The sequence below is a fragment of the Hibiscus syriacus genome, unplaced genomic scaffold (genome assembly GCF_006381635.1).
Source record: "Hibiscus syriacus cultivar Baekdansim isolate YM2019G1 unplaced genomic scaffold, ASM638163v2 tig00112411_pilon, whole genome shotgun sequence".
In the NCBI taxonomy this organism is placed as follows: Eukaryota; Viridiplantae; Streptophyta; class Magnoliopsida; order Malvales; family Malvaceae; genus Hibiscus; species Hibiscus syriacus.
In genome coordinates, this window is record NW_024063326.1 from 82,479 (window position 1) to 91,661 (window position 9,183).

Sequence of the window (9,183 nt, forward strand, 5' to 3'; positions counted from 1 at the left end):
TCTTCTTGTTGAACTTGAAGTCAGGTGGAAAGCCAATAAGGCGATAGCAATTCTCCTTTTTATGGCCCTTCACCTTGCAGTGATCACAGGTTCCATTGAACCTTCGACGGTTGCCAGGAGCATTGGAGTTTCCAGAAGCATTGGAATACAATGCTGTAGTTTCCAGGAGATGAACGACGCCAGATAGCTGAAGGCGATGGGCTTCTTCTTGACTTATCATCGAGTAGGCACTGTTGACTGAAGGTAAGGGCTGCATCAACAACAGTTGGCTTCTAATAGCAGTATATGAATCGTTCAGCCCCATCAAGAATTGGAATAACTTCTGTTGAGCAACATGCCTTAAATTTGACTGAGCACTTGCACAGGCACAGTTCGAAGACGGTACGAGTGCATCATACTCGTCCCATAGAAGCTTCAGCCGTGAGAAATACGCAGAAATGGACAGCTCACCTTGTACCATCGTTGTAATCTCACGATGAAGGAAAAAGATTCGTGAACCGTCGACCTTGTCAAATCGTTCCTTGAGATCAGCCCAGACGAACGCAGCGCTTGAAGCGAAGACGATTCCAGCAGACAACTCCTTGCTCACAGAATTGAGGATCCATGAAAGCACAAGAGCGTTGCATCTATCCCATTGTGCTTGTAAAGGAGGCTGAAAATCGTCGCGGTAACAAATTCCATCGATGAATCCTAATTTGTTTTTGGCGATGAGAGCGATTCGCATCGATCGACTCCAGATTATGTAGTTATCTGGCCCAGACAGTTGATGTGAGATCAAGATCGTGCCCGGAGTGTCTGAATGGTGAAGATACAGTGGATGATTGAAATCAACAAGCGTTGATTCTGTCATTGGAACCGTCGTTGAAGGCATCCTGAAAGCGACGAGGCTGTGGAAATGTGAAGGCGGCAATGTTGTAAAATAAGATGGAAAGGGAAAAAAATGAGCCCAAGTAGAAAACAGGGCCAGCAGAAACGGACTAGCCTAATACCATGTTAAACTTGTAATTTGAGAGAAAATGAAAAATTATCTTATTTCCATACTCCCATAAGTTTACAATCAGTATATATATATACACAACTATTCAATCTAACCACTTAACTAACTCAAAACCGTTTCTAACTAATCAATAACAGAAAAAACATATTACAAACTCAACATTTTTTATTCCGGAGTTGAAGGTTTTAGGTAGTTTAGTTTAGTTTTTTTATATAAAATAAAAATCGTTAATTTTATTAAAAATAAAAAAATATTCAAATTATAATGAAAGTTTATAATAACAATAGTAAACTAAAACACATAATAAGAAAAATTTTCTATAATCATTAACATAAGAAACTATCCACTTAAGATCACACAAAGATCGTATAAGGAAAATGTTAAAATATAACCAAATAAATTTGAATAAAAGATGGATACGAACAAATCTGATGTATTGACAAACAAATTATAAAAGGGATCAAACTATTGAAAGACCACTGACAAACCGCAAATCAGAATCGTGTATCCAAATTCAATTTAAGGGTCCAAAGCAGAAAAGATAAGCATGATACCATATGAGCGTCATCTTGATCAGTTGTGGCGATGTCAAATCTATTCTTGAAAAAAAGATGAACAAAAATAACGATAAAACGATTGAAAATGTGCCAAAAGGCAGAGGAAACGTGCCGTAAAGGCAGAAGAAAGCGTGTCATAAAGGTATAATTATTAAAAATTAAAAACAAGAAAAATATAAAATATACTACATAATAAAATAAAGAAAAACAATGAATACCAACAATCGACTATCAATAGTAAGGCTGATACCACCGTCGGTTACAAGGATGAAGATGAAAAAAGACTTACGGCAACACAAGAAAAAGAGAGATAGTTTAGTTATTATAATTTATACTATTTTATGCTTTCGATAGGAATATTATTTTTTATATTTTTAATAAATAAGTAATAAATTAATTTTACTTGAAAATTCTTAATCATCACATGGCTTGTTTTAAAAAAGTATTTTCTTATGAATTTTTAACATGTTTTATTTTTACTCATTTTTCTAATTATAAATTTAGATTCATACTATTTATTTATGTCTTGACAAACTATTTTGAAATTCATACAAGCAATTAAATTTTTTATTGTGTTAATACCATGTAACCAAACATGACACTGTCGTAAGATAAATTTTGATCAGTTTAAATTTTACACAAGAATGTGATATAAATATGTCACGTTTAATAATAAAAAAAATATAATTGATCCAATAGAATGATTTGTTAGATTTTTAACTAATATTTAATCTGTAAACATTAACATTGTTTAATCTTTTAAACATTTTAGCCAAATATTTTCATGCTTTAAAACCATTCATACCAAATAAAAGTCATTCGTAAATAGAATAAAAACGTTTATACAAAATTGGAGCTTCGAATATCAAACAGAAATGTACATGTACTCAAATAGTGTGAGATATTTGAAAAGTTATTACGTCATAGATGATCTCTACTTAAATAATATGAAATTTATTAAACTGTTATAAAATAATAATTAAATTTATCAAATTATTATGAAAACGATCGTTAAATTTTATCGAGTAATTATAAAATGATCATTAAATTTATCAAGTATTTACATTTATTATAACTTCACAATGATAATTCCGTAATAATTTGATAAATTTAATAATCAATTTTGTAATTTTTAAAAGTTTAGTGAAGTTTAATGAACTCTGTTATACTTTAGCCTAAAACTATTAAAGAAATATGAGCAAATGAAACAAAGGCAGCAGATGGTTATGCAATAATGTCCGATGAGCGCTTATCTCAATCACTAGATTGATCAAATTAGGAGATTGACAATTCGGATAATGTTCTTGGGCTCCATCAAAACCAACGTTAAAAGATCTTGCCTTTCAACTCTCTCAAGGTTGAAAACAATGTACTTAGTCTAGGTTCTGTAACATTATTAATGCAGTGGACCATCTCCCTTGTTCGAACTATATATATATATAGAATATTAGGTTTAAATAGCGAAAACCTTCCCTAGAAGTGCTTCCATCTTCTGAATTTTCATCGAAAAAACAAATAATTTGACCAATGACTTGTAATTCTAGACTGAGTTTTTGACTGCTGAGACACGATAATATGTTGAAAGCTATGTTTCTAGCACTTTCTTCATGTTATTTTTTTTATTGTTTGTAGTCTTGTACGTAGTTGAATTTTTTTTACCATTAGGGCTGTTGATGTTTTTTTTTGGATATCGAGGGTAATATGTAATATTTAGGTTTAGATGGTTTACTCTTTCTGATTTGAATTTAGAGTTACGGAAAATAATTTTTTTGTGATGGAAATCATAGAGGATCGGTTGGTAAGAAATATAATGAAAAAAAGAACAGTTCCGAAGGTTTGATCCCATTTTTTGATCTTACACGGTAGTTTATATATTGACCCTTATTACATGTAGGTGTTAGGCTTAGGGTACAAATAGCAAACAAATTATTACGGTCGTCATACAATAAATTTAATCTTAGTAGATCTCATAGGTCTACCAATAATTCTGTCAAAAGGATTGTGGTCGACTCGGGGATATAGAACTCTAAAAATCTCAATTAATGAAATGACTTCTTCGGAGATTTTGATAGACAGAGTTGTCGCTCACAGATAAGTATCTCTGAAGGTATAATAATTGAGCTATCACTCATTGAGGGATATCTCCAAAGGTGTAACAACTGAGTTATCATTCACATATAAATATCTATGAAGATATAACGAGTTATCTTTGACAAAACCTTTACGATTTTTAAATTAATTTTTTAAATATATTTTGATATTTCTGTCAGAAGGCATATATCGAATCTTTTTAATGTAAATTTGTATTTGTTACATGATTTTATTGAACATTGCATTGAAAGCAACGTTTTGAGCCCTTTCCATGTGAAAGATCAACAGCCTGCCGTCAATGTTATTGGTGACGCATGCTGTGATCGATGCATGAATATATACCATATTGAGATTTAATAATATATAATTGAAATTAATAATATATAATTGCATTTGATTATAGTCATCGCCATCTTAACTCTTTAAGTTTATATATAAATACGATAAATATGTCATTTCAATTAAACGTATTACATGACACATTTGGAAACCCAAATTTGAAAAATGACATTCCAAGATCCCTCGACCCTGAAAATAGGGGCCCAAATTCCTATATATATAGAGATTATTTATATGAGTATGAACTCAAATTTTTGACTTAAACGTATTGCATGACACATTTACATTTCGACTCATGTTTGAAAATAGCATTCAAAGATGACATCAGTATCTAAAAGAGAAGTCCAAGTGCCACCAAGATGTGCATAAAATGGACACATTGAAATATTCATTTTTATATATTTTATTAAAAAAGCACACTAAATTAAATTACGTCACACTAAATGGAAGTTCGAATCAAATTGTAAATTCATAGAAGAGGGACCAAAAAGAAAATAAAAATGTGTCTATTGAATGTCTCGTAATACAAAGAAGAATCATTGCCAATTTCAGATTCGGGGAAGCTTTGACTTCCTAGATTATTCTTTATTACTTTTTTACAAAAATAAATAAATAATGGAATAAAACCAAATTGACTAATATTCAATATTTTCTATATGCCATACTTGGACCTTATGCGGTTCAGGTTCTATTCGGGGAATGTTTCATTTATAAAATTAATTATGTATCTATTATATTATTTAATTAGATAGTCGAACTAGTAAAATTAATTAAGAAGACTTTTTGATGACTGTTAATTTATTAATATGACTGTTAATCTTTTTGATATATTATCTTTAATTTATCAACATAATAATAACATTTTATTGTTTGTTTGGTAGCTGATCGCCTTCATCCAAATTATTATACGGAAAATTCAAAAAAAATCTTAAAAAAAGTAAGCATGAAATGCATGTATTCATTCATTCAATATTATGTCACGTAAATAATGGTAGACTAACATATGGTTAAGAGAGCACTAGTATTATAAACAATGCTTATTGATTGTTGTTTTGAATTTTTTTTTTAAAAGAACCCTTCAAACTCCAAAGAGATTTGTTATTATTAAAGTGGCTATGGAAAATTGCATCGTTATACTTTACTGTTGCACTATATTTTTTTAAAATATTAAATTTGCTTGTGGAACATGGTCACATAAATTTAATATCGTTTAAGAAATTAAGGTATTTTTTAATTAACCATTGGTATTTGATCTATTGATCGACTAATTCAATTGGGTTCTGCAGAGGCAATGATAACCCTCCCAACCCAATTTGCTCCATTCGCAAATGTCATGGTTCGAACTTCTAAACTTGCTTAAGGAATATATTGTCTCTTCCCACTGGACCAACTAGTTGTCGGTGAATTAAGGTATTATTTTTTTTGGTACACAAAAGTTTAGATCAGGGTAGCTCCCCCAATCCAGGGGCAGGGCATACCTAAGACCTAATTGAGATTTACATAAGACTTTACAGATTGCCCACCAAGAGTGACGGTGGTGGGATTCGAACTGACCTTACAAACTCAAATTCTTTAATTAAGGTATTATTTAATAAAACTATTTTGTAATTATATTAGATTTTATCACGTGGATAATGTATATGAATAAAAACATTTTATGTATAAATATATTTATTAAAATCATTTGAACATATAAATAATTGGAGTGATAACTGATTTTTATATAAATTTATTAATTACATTTTCAAATTTCAAGTAATGATCATAATTATTTTAAAAATATATAAAAACACGAAAAGACAAAAATATTTTATACTAATATTATGTATCATTTAGAAAAAATATTCTAATATTTTTTAATTAATATTATAACATTTTTTAAACTAAATTAACATCTAATTAACCAAAAAAAACAATATCAGTTCAATCATTAATTTTATATATAGTATATGTATCAAAATATAGATAAATTATGAATTATGAATAAATATTCAAAGAATCGGTCTTATTAAGTTGGGTGAACAAATGGTAATTTGAACAAAAATGTACAAATGTTAACCCAATTGCATATAATAAATTTGGACTTTGTATTTGATGTATGGTTAATATATTTATATATTATAGTAAATCGGAATTTTGTATTGGTTTTTTTAAATTAAAACATATTATATATATTAAGTCTTTAACTAATTTAAATTTATAAGCATGAAGAAGTGATAATTTGACTTTTGCTGAACTCTCTAGTTGATACATAGATGTATCTGATCGAAATAGATAATATATATTAGACATAGACAGCTAAATCTTTTAGCTAAATTTTCGGGTTATCTTATGTTTATGATTTCAGTTTGGAGCTCGCACTTCAAACATATGTGAGTTTTGTAATAACAGAAAAAAAATCTTTTATTTGGTTCATAGCAATCAAAATATATAAAAAAAATCCTGAGATAATCTTATATTAACTTTAATTCTACCCGAGATATCAGAGATCAAATTATAAATGTACTTAATTTCTGTAAATTTATTATATTAGATATTATAATTGATATGTTTTCTTTGATTTTAAAAATTAAGAGAGAGACACACAAATCAAGTTACTTCAATTGTTAGAGGAACTGTTGTTATCCCTAGAGGTTCCATATTCGACCATAGATGTCATAGATTTGAGCACCAGAAATTATAAAGGTATTTGAACTTTCATTATTCAATGATTGAGAATATTTAAAACAAATATCAAATCGCTTTAATTTAATAAAAAAATTGAGAGAGAGAGATTGAAAGCGGTCCAAGCTCACAATTAACATGACAAGTTTAGCCCAACGTTAGCAGCCTAATGTCTAAGAGCCATTAAAATTGACAATACAATTTGGGCTTCATACGTGTTCCACTATCACGTCAATTTCTGGCAGCAAGAACCAAATAATGCACAATTCCAATTTTTATTATTTAATTTTTTTAAATTTGTGAGAAAGCAGCCATACTTCAAGAATTCATGCACACTCTTTATTCAATCAAAGAAGATAAAGTGAATCACTTTTCCTGTACATCTTATATAGCAACCTTTACAATGCTTAAAAAACTTCTTAACAACATTCTATTATACAACTAAGAATAACAAACCTATAACCAACTAGCTTCTAGACTATTTCTAGAATCATCTCATCATCCAATGCACGAGCATGCATGGGAGCATGCATGGATCTGCTGTGCAGTAACTCTCAACATTCTCCCTGCTTTCTCAACCTTCTTGATGAAAAGATGAACACTTGAAACGAAAGTGCGATACATCCTTCTGTTCGACTTAAATCGGAAGTGTCGATGCTTCCTTCTGTTCGATTTGAATCGGAAGTGCCGATGCTTCCTTCCGTTCGACTTGAATCGGAAGTGTCGATGCTTTCTTTCGTTCTTCTTATTCACATTCATTTCTTTCTTCTTCATCCTCTTATACAAGGTTCCTTGACACATTTTTTTGACACTTTGAGATAGAAGCAACAAATCATGATGATGCACAATCCAAAATAACCAGCAATGCAACACCATGCAACACATCCATACGAAACTAGTTCTAAAACAACAAAAGCAATTAAAAAAACCTTTTGAACTGCAAACAGAGCTCAACTACAACTCCTTAGCGCTTCTTCTTGTGTGCTTTTGCACCACTGGATTTTGATGGGGTAACCAATAGATAGACGAAAAGAGCCACAATTGATATCACAGAGGTTTGAGATCCATACTTAGCCAGCAATCTCTTGGCCCAGTCAAACTTCTTCTCGGGAGGTATTTCGGCGAGGATAGCTAATGGCAAGAGCGAAGTTGAATATGCTTCCTGTGAAGCAGCCTTTGTGGGAATACGGAAAGTGATAATTGTAGGGGACCATAGAACATTCATTGTCTTTTGGCCTCTAATTCAAATAAAAGTGACAGAACATCACCAGCATCAAGTTTCTCCCATGATTGTGAAATATTACCACTGATGACATCAAATGCATCTTGAGGCCAGCTATGATCCACGAGACTCCCATCATATGCTGTGAGAAGCCTTGATTGTAGATGTCGATGGAGACGGACACGCGTTCAGTGCCGGATTTGAGTCTGGTGAGCGATGCCTTCTTGTGAGTGATGACAAAGGGGGAGTCACCAGCGGCGGTGGCTGTTGATATCAAGAAAAGAGCAATGAATGTATTGAGCAGTACATTTGCCTTTAGCTTCGCCATGAATCTACAAGAGTTGATGTTTATTTTTCTTTTCCCCTTCATTTTCAGGTAAAACACCTTGGAATCGCTGATTCCAGCAGCCATAACAAGCTTCTCGTCAAGGAGCTTCAATTCCGGCGCAAATCTATGACAAATCGGTCTCGATCTTGGCCCTGTAGTCGTTGATGAAAGAACTGAGAAGGAGGCGACAGAGGAAACTTTGAAGCGATTGAGGAACCCGATCAAAAAACGGAATGGAAATAGCGGAAGAAAGATGACGTCGGGATCTTTGGCGAATGATATCATGTGAGAAAACAACCATACTTAAAGAATTCATGCATACTCTTTATTCAATCAAAGAAGATGAAGTGAAGTCTCACGTTTCCTGTACATCATCTTATATAGCAACCTTTACAATGCTTAAAAAATTGCTTAACAACATTATGTTATACAGCTAAGAATAACAAACCTATAACCAACTAGCTTCTAGACTATTTCTAGAATTATCTTACCATCCAATGCACAAGCATGCATGGGAGCATGCATGGATATGCTATTCAGTAACTCTCAACAAAATTGAAAACGAATAATTTAAGATAAATAAATTTAGTTTGATCTTGATATTGAAAAATTATTAAACTTGAGCTTTTATGGGCGAAATCATTGACATATTTAAGAATAAATGTAAAATTTTATGATAAAAGATGAGCTTTTAAAGTTTTACCGAAGATAAAAATACATAAAAAAATATTAAAAATATGATATTTTGAAATTTTCATACCCTTTCTATCTATGTGGACATCTCTATTTCAAATAAAATAAAAAGCACACACTTTCTATTTTTACACTTTATTTGAAATAGTTTATCCATGTTTATGGTTGTTTTGTAGTTTGTTGTTGTATAGACCTGATAGTATTTGACGTGACATTAAAAGATATGGTTATATATTAATTATAATAATAATATGATTTTTTACCCAAATATCATGTTTTGAGAAATAATTTT

At 31.0% G+C, this 9,183-nt stretch overlaps 1 pseudogene; it reads right to left on the bottom strand.

The window, feature by feature from the left end:
- Positions 1 to 7,612: 7,612 nt before the first annotated feature.
- LOC120179298 lies at positions 7,613 to 8,198 on the bottom strand (annotated as a pseudogene).
- Between the last annotated feature and the right edge of the window lie 985 nt (positions 8,199 to 9,183).